Source organism: Triplophysa dalaica, chromosome 18 (genome assembly GCF_015846415.1).
Source record: "Triplophysa dalaica isolate WHDGS20190420 chromosome 18, ASM1584641v1, whole genome shotgun sequence".
NCBI classification, from domain to species: Eukaryota; Metazoa; Chordata; class Actinopteri; order Cypriniformes; family Nemacheilidae; genus Triplophysa; species Triplophysa dalaica.
In genome coordinates, this window is record NC_079559.1 from 7,603,559 (window position 1) to 7,618,387 (window position 14,829).

Genomic DNA, 14,829 nt, shown 5'->3' on the forward strand with positions numbered 1-14,829 from the left:
AAGTCAAACTTTTAAGATCTGCTACATATGAACTCTTGAAGTGCAGAATGATGACAAAAGTATCAGTTGTATCTAATTTTTTTCAAGACATAAGTCAAAAGTTAAACGAAACACAAATTAGAACATTTCCAAAGTTATGAAAGAGCAAACCCGGAGCAATAAAGTTTTCCTTTGGGAAGGACAGCGGGCACACTTAAAAACACATTAAAAGAGTGTTTCTTTCCGGTCATGATTTGATGCTGTTATCACAAAAGCCCAAAATGTTACAGAAATCCAAAGCACCAGTTAGATGCCTCTGAACTCTTGTCTGTGTCTGAGCAGGTGATCTGGCTGAAGTGGATAACACGCAAGCTGAAGGAGATGCACGGCCATCTGATACGGTCTCAGAGTCTAGATTCTGGGCCCTGGGCCATTGTGATGTGCAAATCCGTGGTCAGCACTGACAACGGGTCGGGTAGAAACCTGAGTGATGGGTGTTATACAGCTCCTCAATAAAACACCACAACAATTTAATTTATAATGTTTTCCCTCTCCCTGTTATATACTTCACCTCTTTCTTTAGAATAGCAAAAAAACTGTTCTCCTTTCTTCTGCTTATCCCCCTTTCTGTCTGACACCCGTGTGATTAATGTTTTTCATTTGATGTTCTTCTCTTGCCTCCACCAAGTACCAACAAATAAAACTCCCAGCTAGAGCGTGCAAATGATCTCTCAAAAGAGCTGTAAAAAAGAGAGATAAACAGTGAAGGTGGGTGAGAGAGAGAGGGAGGAAGAGAGAGGCAGTCGGTTGGTGTGCGCGTTAGACAACACGGGAAAAGGCAGCAGTTGAAATCTGGCATATAGAAAGGAAAACATTAACGGAGGCATGTGATGGAAGGGTGTCTCTGTGTATAGCTCTCCTCCCTAGAGAAATTCCCCTGTTGCTAATCTGCAGTTATTGCGATTGCCGGAGGCCCTTTCCAAATTAAAGAAGGAACTCTGGGAGAGGCTTCGAACCCCCTCCTCACCAATCCCATAAAATCGTCATTTCGGCTCAGCGGCTGCTCTGCAGCCTGTTGTTACAAATAAATGATCAGCTGGATGTTCATTGATCTGATTTTGTTTTCATAGACGCATACTGTAGATGCGTTCCTCAGGATAAACAAAGATAATGAAGTGTAACTGATACAGACTCGTAGGATGCGAATTGAAATACAAATATTGATGTGGTGCCCTAACAAGTTAAGATCTGCTTGTCATTATTCTGCTCTCATTGACTTTCTGAGTTGTTATTAATAATAATGATATAGTCGATGCTGTGGTCTGTTGGCTCCTCGCCGGCACATAAGTAGATACTTTGAAGTGTGCTTATGAGTGCCGACATGGGGTGGTGCTCATAAAACCGAATATTGCTACCTACCCGGGGTAAGGAACTCTTTAATGTGTAAATCAGAGAATCCTGATGGCATACTGATAGAAGGTGAAGAACTGGACCAGGGGTTGACGGCATTAGTCCAGAAAGGGCTTGTGTAATATCTGAGCTTACTGTCGTTGAAGGGCTCATAATAAAGCAACTAAAAAGGCAATCTAGACAACATAAAAGGTGCAAAAGGCTTTAAGAACAAAACAGACGGAATGTTTATTTGCCGTTTAGTAGAGCAACATGCACTTACTTGTGAAACTGGCTTGTATAGCACACTTCTGGCAGCCCATAAACTTGATGAAGTGTATATGCAATCGTCACAGCAGTCTCAGCGCAGACGTTAGGGAGGAGCTTAGATGCTTAATGATGTTTGGGCTAGTCCGGAGGTGGATTTATGGACTAGAAGCTCCGCCTTAACTTCTATCCTGGGAACGCAGGCATTTAAACAACTACATTGATATCATGCTAGCATCATTACTATGCATCATTACAATGCAATTAAAAACAAATTGGATTCAGAGTGTGGTCAAGAACAAATAGTGTGGTTTTGAGAAGTGGTCACACAGCATCTTAAGGAACACCAACCAATTCAACGTCTGAATGATTATGACCAGAAGAACTTCTTCCATACCTTCCACATTTTTAAGCAGATATGATAAAAAACTTTTCATTTCAAACCTGTATGAATTTGTTTCTTTTAGATGACATGTTGAGGTATGTTGATGACCAAATATCATTGGCCCCAATTGACTTCAATGCATTGTATGGAAATAAAACAACCGAGAAATTTCTCAAAATCTCTTCTTTTACATTTCACAGAAGGAGTCATATTGTCAAAATCCCAGTCTGTGTTTCCCTGTGGTTGTGAACTTTTCTGTAACTTCCTGTCTGTGTCATGTGTTTTGTAGTCCTTTGTAGTTTTTGGTGTAAATAAGTCTTTAAAAAGTAAATTAAAAAGTGTTTATTTTGAGGTATCATATAGCCCATTTACTTATTTTTGTCTTTTTTAGAGCACATGATGAGCTAAAATCTAAAATCTTGCACCGTTTGCCAGTTTGATATTTCAGGCTGAATCAGAAGTTTAGAATTTCTTATTAGTATTTTGAGTAGGCAATTTTATTGAGGCTGACTGTGACTCATTACTTTGCACTTAGCGCTTTGGTTTACCAGAACAGAACATTTTTACTAGGCCTAAGTCCTACGCACTCCTAAAAAGCAATTTTAGAGAAAACTTTTTTCTCTATCTAAATTATAAATAATCAATTTACTCACATTAACTAGATCAGTCAGATTAATTATTCAGAGACCCATTATTCCTCATAAGGGGTCAGACTAATGAACAATTGAACACATTATCCAACCAGTAATTTTTAGAACATTGGTTACCCTACAAGTGTGTGTGCCCTGCGATGGGTTGGCACTCCATCCAGGGTGTATCCTGCCTTGATGCCCGATGACTCCTGAGATAGGCGCAGGCTCCCCGTGACCCGAGGTAGTTCGGATAAGCGGTAGAAAATGGATGGATGGATGGATGGTTACCCTAGATAGGTTACATAAGTTACCCTAGAATATTGATCAAATGAATGCATTTCATTGTAGTTCCCTAGAAAATCATCACTTCAGATTACAATCAATACCTAATAATTTAGTTCTCCATTAATCAAGGGAAAAGGACCCCTTGATGCCACCGCATTTGGTGATTCAGAACACGTTTCTGTTTATTACAGGATCGGTTGAGGTGATCATCTGGTTGTTCAAAGTCTTGTGCTCAGGCTGTAGATGCTCTCTAAGAGGTTTTATTCTGTTCTCACTTTGTCTGGATGAAAAATGCTGTGCTCCTGCACTCGGGATCACATAAAGATCAGTTTCTCTTTCCTCCATGGCAACAGCACAGCATAAGAGAGCTTTGAATGTTTAAATAGAATACTGCTTCTAATGCGGAGGATTCTAATACCACGCTACCAAAATGAATACTGATTTTGACTATCAGCATGCCTGATGCACATTGCGTTTTGTTCAAGCAAAGGACAACCGGTTTAGAAAGTGGCCATCTGGCAGACATGACCAGCAAACAAGAATACAGTGTTAAAAAAATATGATTTGTTGGTTATTTCATTAGTTATCATAAATCTGAACTACAACCCCAAGTGCTATAATGTAGCCCTTTTTATCGTAGGTGTCTGCAACAAAACTCCTAAATGTTTTTTCTGAAGATTTGACAGGATAAATCTCACCCACTAAAAAATACAGCAACAAATTCTTTGTTGAAGTGCTCATCGTAGCCTAGGAACCTGTAAATACTGTATATCTGTAGATCTTCAAGCGACTACAGATTAAATTTTTGTATGGAACTTCATGCGACCTGTAAATGGTCCATAGGTGGATTTGGCTGTCTGAGGGTATGACGTCCGAGCTAAAGCTATGCAACCTACCATTACCACATCAGTACCGAAACATGCACATCCCACTGAACTCATTACACACATCACCAGTGCGATCACATCAGCACCAGTACCACTGAAATCACATGAAACCAAACACCAAACCACACGCAAGAAATTCAACTAACACAACAAAACTGCAGAACCGCACCAGACACCTTTATCTTAGACCCTCATAAGCACACACTGAAATCTAAGTGGATTGGGAAGGAAAAATGACCAGCGTCGTTTACAATTGTCAAATATTACTTCGATCAAGACATTACAATATGTAACACTCATTCATATAATTTAGGTGCTGTTATAATGGCTGAGATATTGATGACTGCTGCATGTTTTTGGTTTTTAAAACCCAGAGGCATTTAGCAAAAGTAGATCCCCAATCAGGAAAGTGCTGGCAGCAGATGCAGGGTTTCTTTTAACAAGCCGTGAACCAATACACGAGAGCACATTATAAATCAGCCCCATCAGTCAGAATGCACTCTGAGATCGATCCATCACCTCAATGACATCTGAAACCATAAACCTCAAAGCACTGTTCTGGGATCAGTTTACTATCCGTGTATTCATTAGAATGTACACGACAAACGCTGATCTCACAACGGCTACATTGCACTAAGACGTTTACGATTACGATAAGCTCTAAGAATATTTCGAGGCAAGTACAAAAAAATCTTACTCTGTGTAAGAAAAAGAGTTTTATGACCAACAGGAATATTTGAGTGTAGATTTTATTAAATACAACCCTTAAGAGTTTCATGACTGTAACTGTTTCACATTCAACTAATTAAAGCTCTTCACAAATGTATGAAACGGTGTGATGCAACTAAAGTTGAAAAGAAAAACACCTTTAGGTGTTAATTAGAAATTAAGATAATGCTTTTGAATATTCTCATGAGCACATAGAGACTCGGCCAGCACGACTTGAAGCGTAAACCTAAAATACACTTTACAGACTAAATGTCAATGTTTTCCTCCAACAAATTTGAGTCACATTAAAAGGCCGTTTGTCAGGCACTGGCAGAACACAGATGATGTAGAAACAAATTGACATTTTCGTTATGGGACATCCTAAGGGATCACTCCCCCCTCTCCCTCAGGCTGATATTCATACGCTTTCTTTAATAATCTGAGTTTATGAAGGTAAAGCCTAATTTTTCCTAATATATTGCACAGCTAAAAACTCAGAGCTGTCTACAGTATATATCATAAAACTTTACTTAAAGTTTACTGGAAGCCATTAATAAAGTATTCAAAATTATAAACCGTTGAAAAGAAGTAAAGTCTTAAACCAGCGTCTATTATGTACCATGCTAGTCCAGGATGGATTAAACTGATTTGCCGCAAATGTAATAGCATCCGAAACACATGCTGTAAGGAATGATTAAACAATGTGCCTTCTTTATTAAATATTCACATTTCCAGAAAATATTACAAAAAAGCCCATAGCGTAGCCTATCAATCCTCATTGGGCTTAAACTACATATTTGTTCTCCAGACTGGTAACCAAAGGCAAGGTAAATACCTCCCGTCTTGCTGGAAGTATGATTGGGGGGGGGGTCGGTCATGGCGATTGAACTAGCTTAATTTATTACCGTGGTCCACAGGTCGTGCTTGGCTAAATCATTCCCCGTAAGGCTATAAAAAATGTCACAGCACAGATTTAAAGCTCTCTTAGCATGAACTTTTACTTTCATTCTCCGTCTCGTCGCGTCTTCCATTCTCACTTCTCCCTCCCCTCCATTCTCATCCTTTCCGAGTCTGACATTTAAAAAGGGGAGTGTATGTGTGTAGGAAACAGAGTCATCATCTCTGCTTTGTATCTTAAGCTGTGCAGCTCATTCATCGGCTTGTCAGAAAGAGAGAGACTTTAAACATCAACTGCCTTAAATGGCTTTTATCAGAGATTGTGAGGGATTTTCGTGTGAATGCCGTTCACCAGAGTCCCTAACATTTTCTTTGGCACTTCTGTATTCATTCTGTCTTCTTTGATACTTCCTTCATGCCTTCAGAACAATATCACAGCGTGTGTCTGCTTCACTCTTAAGTCAGTGAGCTCAATTTAATAAATTGCTGTTTTGACTTGAATCTGGAGCTATTTCCTTTACTTATAAGACAGTGTGTATGCAATGGGCAATCAGGGTGAAATCAACTTTATTTAGGCCCGTGTCTACAGCCTTATCTACTGGAAAATAAATTTGTATTGTAAATGATGTTACGATGCGCCTTTGTTGGCTTTAGATTTTTTTGGATGATTGACAACATTTTCTTTACACAACCATGAAGAAATAAGATCATATCTCCATGTCACTGCGCACATATTTGATTCAGAAATTGAGTACAGCCCACTTTAGAAGACATAAACAAAGCTTTTCCAACTTTAGCGCAAATGTCTGAAATAAAACCTACATAACATTTATTTAATATTAATATTTCACTACATAAGATTTAAAACATAACAATAATAAAATACAAAAAATGAATCCTTAGTTCCTTGGACTTAGTGTTTACATCTTATGAAATGGTCTATACAGCAGGACACCAAATGTTTAATGGTTTGCATTTTTATATGGTCTTGTTCACTTAACTTTACTAACACATTAACTGGCGGATGTGTAATTACACCCCAGATTCTTTACTGCAGAAAATCTCTAATAAAGAAGCTGGCACCTAATTATGCATGTGCATAGTTTTAGTGTCGGGCTATTTTCTAAATGTAGCTATTCTTTCCTCTAACGGCTCAAAACTTTCAGAGGCTGTTGGCACTAAACGCCTATCTGAGATTCGGCTTTATATTCTATCGTAAGATACTTCCCCAAGCAACATTGATTAATTATATATAACAAACAGAGAGAGAGAGAGAGAGAGAGAGAGAGATGTAAGGATTTTGTAATTACTAGTGGTGGGCCGTTAACGCAGTGAGACTCTTATCGCGCGATAAAAAAATGTCGCCGTTAATCTATTCTCAAAGTTGGGTTGGGAGCTGGGCCTATACTACGCAAGCTATGATGACTTTCACCTTGATATTTAAGCGCGGATGTATACCAGCTTAACTGCACTGTACGGGGCGAGAACGAGATTTTTCAACTCGCGTGATTCGCGTCATTCGCGGAAGCAGAAGCCGCCTCATCATCTCATAACCAGGGCTTCATTCGCGCGATTCGCGCAGCAAGTAGGTCTATTGGCTCTTTGCATTAACACATAAATCACTCGCGCTTGACACGCCATTCGCGTTTGGTCTGAACACAACATAACGTTACTGTGAAATTACCGCATCAAACGTGACGTGCTAACATGGATGCAGCTATGAAGCCGCCGGGTTTGCTTCAGGGAATATTAATTTTTAAGAAGCTTCCCAATAGAAACAAACATCGACAAGACTAAGGTTGTTTGCACCTTGTGCAATGCGGAATTGGTTTAAAAAAAACACTTTCTCTCAACAGGTAGTGGTCTAGCTTTAGTTGAAACCAGTAACTTTGTATTGAGATCTAATGTATTATGGCTCCTGTATGACATATCGCTTGTTGCTCCCTCACTCTTTGTAAGTCGCTTTGGATAAAAGTGTCTGCTAAATGACTAAATGTGAATGTACTGTAGGAGCTCTTCCAGTCTCAAGTACCACCTAAACGCAAATCATCCCTTAGCTAATGCAGAAGTAAACACAAGTTCATCTTATTGAACATAATTTAATTTTCATCACCAATTATCATAGTAGAACAGCTTTCTCAAGCAGTTTGTGATGCATTTTGGAAACAGGAGATGAGCCCCTGGTCTAATGCGCCACCTGGCTTGAGAAACCCGTTCTCAGAGACTTACTTTTAGTCATTATTTGGGTAGCACACATAATCTGAATGCCTTCGGCAGAATTCAAATGAGCCATTTTAATCTAGATTAATCTTGAATTATCTAGATTATCTAGATAAAAATTAATCTATGCCCACCACTAGTAATTACCTTCACTTACCATGCTATTTAAAGGTGCAATAAGTGTTTTATTAATCTTAAAGTAGTAACACATAAAGAATTATATGTTTTTTTAACAAATATGCTTAAAATGATAAAGATTCTAGTCCCCCCAAAAAACAACAGGAATTCGTAACTATTTTACAACGTAGCTAATTACTTTGAATCTGTACGTTATGAATCGTACAAAAACATATGATTACTAGAAAAAACTATGTAACGCTTCAATATAGGGGGAAATTCTCACTATTAACTAGTTGCTATTATTATGCCTATTATTGGCATATTGGCTATTTATTAGTTCTTATAAAGCACATCTGCATGACCATACATCCCTAATGCCACCCAATACCAAAACCTAACAATTACCTTACTAACTATGAATGTGCAAGAAATTAAGAGTTTATTGGGGGAAAAGTCGTAGTTAATGGTTTGTTAATAGCGAGAACTCCCCTATACTGAAGTGGGACCGACAACAAAACTGTGGCCCCCGCGACATGACAACCTGCTTGTTCCTAATGGGTTTGTTGCAAAAAATTTAAGTATAATGGGTTCTAATGCGTTTCTAATGTCCTTCGTCATTTCGCGTCGAACCGGTCACGTCCAGTGTAGACACAGTGTAACCCTGCACCTTACCCTGACGTCACTGGCGCAAAAGCAAATCGTACTGAAAAGTATAAATGGGATCATACTAATTATTAAAAAGTAGCCAAAATTAGCCACAACGTAAAATAGTTACGATTTTGCTGTGAGATTGTGTTGAAAAACCCCTTATGGTGGGCGCCATGAAGAGATCACAGGACCAGTATGTTTTACAAAGTTTTTAAACAAACTTACTCCATCAACTTATGTTAGGCCTAGGTTTGTCTGCGATAACATCACAAAAATGCCAAAGGCACCTGGAGCAGATGGGGGCGGCAGAGAAGCTAATCCTGTCGTATCAGTTTTTTGAGGACAAGCCTGTAGGGCAAAAAAGTTGGTCTATGATACCTGAAGAGAGATATTTGTTAACACTGCCATTTACGTCAATGGCAGTTACTTGGCTAGCGCAGAAACCACCATCTGCATCCTACCATCTTTGCTCACTTCCAGAAGCATCAGTTGTACATGTCATGTGACCAGTTGCTACGTAGTTACTTTAATATGACACCCTGTCAATACTGACTGGCTCCTCATACAATATATACATAATGTTTACACAGGTACCACACCTTGGAAGTTACAGCATCGATATCAGCCGGTGCTTAAGGCAAAATCTAAACATATTGTAAGTAGTTGGAGCTCTTTTAAGAAATATTTCCAAAAAGCAGAGCTACTTCCACCAACAGCAAAACCTTCACTGAGGTGCATTGAAATTTACAGAGCCGTTAGGACACAAAGGCCGACCGGGAAAGAGATGCATTTGGGGTCATTTGGGACGAAGCTGATGTTTTCACACTCAGGTCTCATAAACCTGCAGGTGCAGGCCTACATAGAGCCACAGTCTGCACGATGCACCACACTGCTGGTGCCACTAGAGGGGTGAGAGGAAACACTATACAGCACATAAACCACGCAAATGTCAGCACATGTTCACAACACCAGTTAAAATAAACTCACACATTTCTGAAAGATCTATGTTGCCTTTTTCACTCTTCTGCATCTGGTCTATATTGGCCTTTTCACCTAAAACAATCATCAACAATCCTCTATGAGAAAATAATTTTTTTCAACAAGCTAGACAGGTTCCAGGATCAGCATCCTTGAACAACCAATCAAGTTTTAGGGTTAGGTTGGGTACTGTTAAGTTAAGTGCTTATACACAACTCTGTCAAATGAACACATGTATTGTCTATATGCATTAGAACACCTGTTGTTCTCCCTTTGTGTGTATCTCAGCCTTTCTGCTTAGACTCCAGTTTCGTTTTCAGAGGTGATAAAGGACAAACAATCTGTCAGATGGAAGACAGGATGATAAGATGTGAAAACAGTCTAGGTTAATGGGTGTTCCCCTTTAGCTGAATCAAAATAGATGCACAGATGTCTTCATCTCCTGTTTGAGTGCTATAGTCTTTGGCTTTAGTCCATATGAAACACACAAAAACTGGTAATATCAGCTCCTGTCAATCACTGCACTGACGCATTGAGTTTTGGATGAATCAATATGAAGTTTCACTTATTAACCATAATCACATTAAACATGATTCTGTGCGAGAATAGAGGTGTTAGAACAGTATTTTATTTGTCTTTATTTTCCGGTAATTACAAATTACATCAAGTCAAAAAAAAATAAGTCAGCCGTGCTGCAGGGTGAAACATTTTCACTAAGTATATAATAAAATAATTGCCCGAGAGAAATTAAAAGTATTACATGTAATTGCAATAATTGCAGCGTATTAGCAACAACAAACACTTTAATAACAATCCTGTTTGCCGTTGCATTGTCTTCTTGGTAACAGAAAGCTTTTTTACAAGATAACAAATGATGAACTGCAGTTTTGTCCTTAAAGTAAGTAAATCAGTCAGAAAACAATCTTCTGTAAGGAAGGTCTAATGGAAGACCCAATGCTTCATTGAGAGAACAGCAACTCCCACTTTTTACAGTCACCCTTCTCCTGTCTCTCTATTAGTCTTTAATAAAATATTAAATGCTTTTACTTTGATGAATCCCTAAAAAAATCAATAATTTGTGTACCCTCTACTCACAGTTTAAATTAGACAGACTACAGACATGCAAATATTATTATAGCCTATATTGAAAAAAATATTTAGCATATTGTCATTAAAACGCATAGCACATTTTACTTACAACTTTTTGTTTTTAATTATTATTTAATTTAATAATAATTCAAATAACAATTATTAATACCAAACAGGTTTGTTAACAAAATGAAAAAAGATTCAGTTTTTAATGAAAAGGACAACCATGAAGTGATTTTTGGATGTTTTTGTAATTTAATTGAATCTATAATCGTTTAATTTTGCTTTCACAAATGCCAAAATCTGAATTCATTTGTGTGATTGTGTTTACCGTTACGTCATGTGTCCTTTCGGTATGAATGGAAGGGCTCTTTGACAAATAACCCTATATAGTGTGCCAATATGCCCCAATGTCAGTGTATGTTCAAAGCAATAACAGTGAACGTATTCAATAGATTTGATTTATCTGGATATTGGCCAGTAAAGAAAACAAACATCAAAACAGAACAATGTATTGTGACAACTAGCCCCAGCACATTTTTTATTCCACTTTAAATGTTAAATATATATAAACAAATGTTTTGCCTGTCCTGTAATTCTTATTTTCATATACATTTCAAATGAATTTTGTACATAATAATAAAATGAGTCAAAGTGTTGCCGCACACACGTTGATCACAGACAGATCTAGAGCAGTATCAGTGATATTTCTATTTGTCAGTCTTATGAAATAGCTCCTGTTCTGTTCAGTCTTTGCTGACCCAAACGCACCCTATAATCTTCCTCGTTCTGTTTTTTCCTTCTCTTTCGGTGTTATGCCTGTTTCCATAGCGATGACTTTTTCTACACTTTCAGACCCTTCCCAGGTGAACAATGTGTTACACTAAGACTCTAGAGGCCCTGTCAGGAATCTTAATCAAAGGCAACATCAGGTGTTGGACAATTTGAGATCTGCCTCCATTGCCTGAAGATGAGATTTTTAAAATTGTCTGGGCAAAGATCTTCGCTTAAAATGGGTGAAGGTGGTCTGTAATATGCCTGTGTGTCGCCGTTAGCATGATTGTGAGGTCTGGAATCTCTTTCATACATCAAACGTACAGCAAACCTGATAGAGATGGAAATGCAAATGTATAAAATCGGAGTGCAGCCACAGGTGTGAATGTCTGTGTGTGTATATATGCAGATGCCAGATGTGTGTATAGATGTTGTGTGGCAAGGGGATGGTAAAACGTCATGTCATGCCCTTCAGAGTGCAAATGAGAATAATTAAAACAGAGACAGCCTGTAAAACAGAAAAAAAACAAATAAGATTTCCTCATTCATATCTCTGTCATTTCTCTTAGACAGCAATGTGATTAAAAACAAGAACAAATGGAGACTTTTGCTTAAGTGTCTATTGGGATAAGCAACTTACAAATATTTTAAAGTCAGAGAGAACCACCTTCCTACTCCATATTCTTTGTTATAAATACCAAATATAAAACATTTATAATATCAATAATTATTATTTCTTTATTAATTAAATTATTATAATTTTTGTTTTTATAATAATAATAATAATTAGCAATATACATTCGAGAGCATTTTGTAAAAAATAGTAAAATATGTTAAAGGCGAACTTCAAAGAGTTTATGGAATCTCTAGCAGATAGGCCCTGTTTGCCCCTTTTGTTTTGCTCATCACTGGCAGCATCACACTAACAGATAGAGTAGATGTCCTCTCCTCAGTCCGGTTGTCATGGCCACTGTCTTATTGTTGTGGCAGCTATTTGTGTCTCATGTTGTGTTCAAAGTGATCTGCAATTATTCCACCTTTCAGGGGTTTATTAACAGCTCGGAGTATTGAGAATGTTGAGCACGCCACTCCTAGCCTTTTCTCGAAATATCCAAGGCCCATTGTTCTGTTGTGTTGAATAAAGAATAGAATCCGACCACAATGCACGGATTGAATGCATGAATGAAACAATGAAACATAATTAAAGAAATGCTACAGTTAAGCAACTGTTATATGTTTCATATGGTGCTTTTGAATAAACTGATCGTTCATTAAACATCTCTTTGAAAATAGAGGCTGGCGATATTCAGTATTTGACTTATGATGGTTTTAAGGTATTCTGCTAATAACTTACTATGATTCAGTTCCAGAAGGATCAATAAATCATAATTTAGCTGTCACAGTTTCGAATATAAGCACTGATTAACCCCTCAAATTCTAAAGAGTATTTTTTGATGTATTGAGTGCTTTTGAGAATTTCATTACACAAGTAGAGTTGGGAGATTGACGTCTGGCATATGACAATTTGCTAACAGCACTACAAGGTAAATCTGAAGCAAAACGGACATGGAGGTTACGGCTCGACACTTTATACACAATTAACAGGTAATTTTCTGCCAGTACTTTATCTGTTTATTTTACAGACATTTCCTTCAATGTTTAAACACAAGAACATTTAAATCAACTGTAAAATGATTTACTGTACAAAGTTCCCAAACTTTTTATAGTGAAGAAGATAAGACTACAAAGCTATAAATTTCAGGAGTTAGCTTTTAAAAATACATAAAAAAATGTATCCATCCATAAGAGGTGATCAATTTATAAATGTGTTATAATGGCCTCAGTATATCACATGTAAATTTGATTTGTTACATGTGACTTTGACATTTTAACCAAGCTGCTGACACAAAGTAATGACATTTTTTACTAGAGTTTACTTGGAAAATCTTGTTTTAAGAAATAACAATCATAGACAGGATTTTTCCCATCAAAATTATGCAGTGACGTGTTGACCTGTGTGTAACTAAAATGGCACATTTAAGATTACTTGCTTGCTTTATTTTGCTTAAATTATATCTTTCGTTATGGGTTCCGATCCTTAATTCTTGTTAACCGCGACAATAGATTGAATTAGGTAGAAACCTGCTGTTGAACATTATAGTTGATCTGTTGAGTTTTAACAAAACATTCATTGTTATTCTTTGTTTTTTCATCCAATAGTCCAATGGTGTTTTAAATAAAAATTTTGATTAGATTTCAAAGACTTTATGTCAGTTTGGTGACATTAAATCTCTTAAAGATATTCAGAGATTTGTTTTGACAAATAGTTGGCAAATCCAATAATTAGTTTAGCTCTCACTTTCACTTTCAACACTTTAAAATGTCTAATCTAATATAACACGTCATCTACACCTGAGGAAACTTCAACAAAAACTTTGTACGTATAGTTTCTTTAAAAAGAACCATTTAAGACTCTGTTAAACTCTCATTCATTAGCATAATCCCTCATTGAAATTCATAAGCAAGGTAAAGCATAATCAGACCCTGTCCACAGCCTCCCCTTTGACTTCACAGACATTATACACTAACTCACAATAACCTTTAGTCCTGACCCCAGTCCTTTTGAATTATAAGCAGCTAAATGAATGTGGTGTTATTCCGCTAATTATCAAAGACAATACACTCCGAACTTCCCTTTATTTGCATATGATAATACAATTGCCTTAAGTCAAAATAATAGCTCAATTCAAGCAAGACAGATAAGACTTCCGTTCCTGGACAAGTTTAACTAATTACGGTTATCTAATTATTCAGGTTAGGGACGGGTTGAAATTGTAATTGAACATGCAATGGCTATGTCTCAGCGTGTTTTTAAAGAAAGCGTAAACCTTGAGTGTAAGACTTACAAAGAAATCCTGTGTGAGTAAATACCCTGATACATACAGGAGAGTATGAACAACTAACTCAGCAAAACTTTGTAAGTGCAGCTTTCAATAAAATTCAGTATTTAGTATGTGTGTATTGAGGTACTTACCTCACCTATTTCCCCACTTCCACTACAGTGAGTTTAAGGACAGTTCTCTCTATGGCATCCACCATTTAACAGGAACCCACCATGCATCCATACTGTAAATGACCTCTTTCCAGATGGTAAGAAGCGCAGTTTGTCTCAAGTGCTTTTCCGGTAAGATGGTAATAACAATAAAAAGTCAAGCCTGCCAGGATCTGCTGAATATTTGCTCCTAAGCCTGGATTTGATATGCTGTACTGCACTTTAATAACTCTTATTTATCTCTTCATTTTCTATTTACACACACATTTGATTTACACATGCACAATTTAAAACGGCTTTCCTCGGTTGATCTTAGTGTTGGAAACCTTCTATGTCCTTAAATATAGCTTCTCGATACACCACAGAGCCGACCGTGTGCATGTGCAGTAATTCTCTATTCAGAAAATGTCCATGTACAAAATTGATGTACATAACCTGCCGCAATCATGTAATCTTTTATGTGCACACACAAAAGCTAACATGGTGAGGGCCAAACCTTCACATCAAGCTAGTGCACTT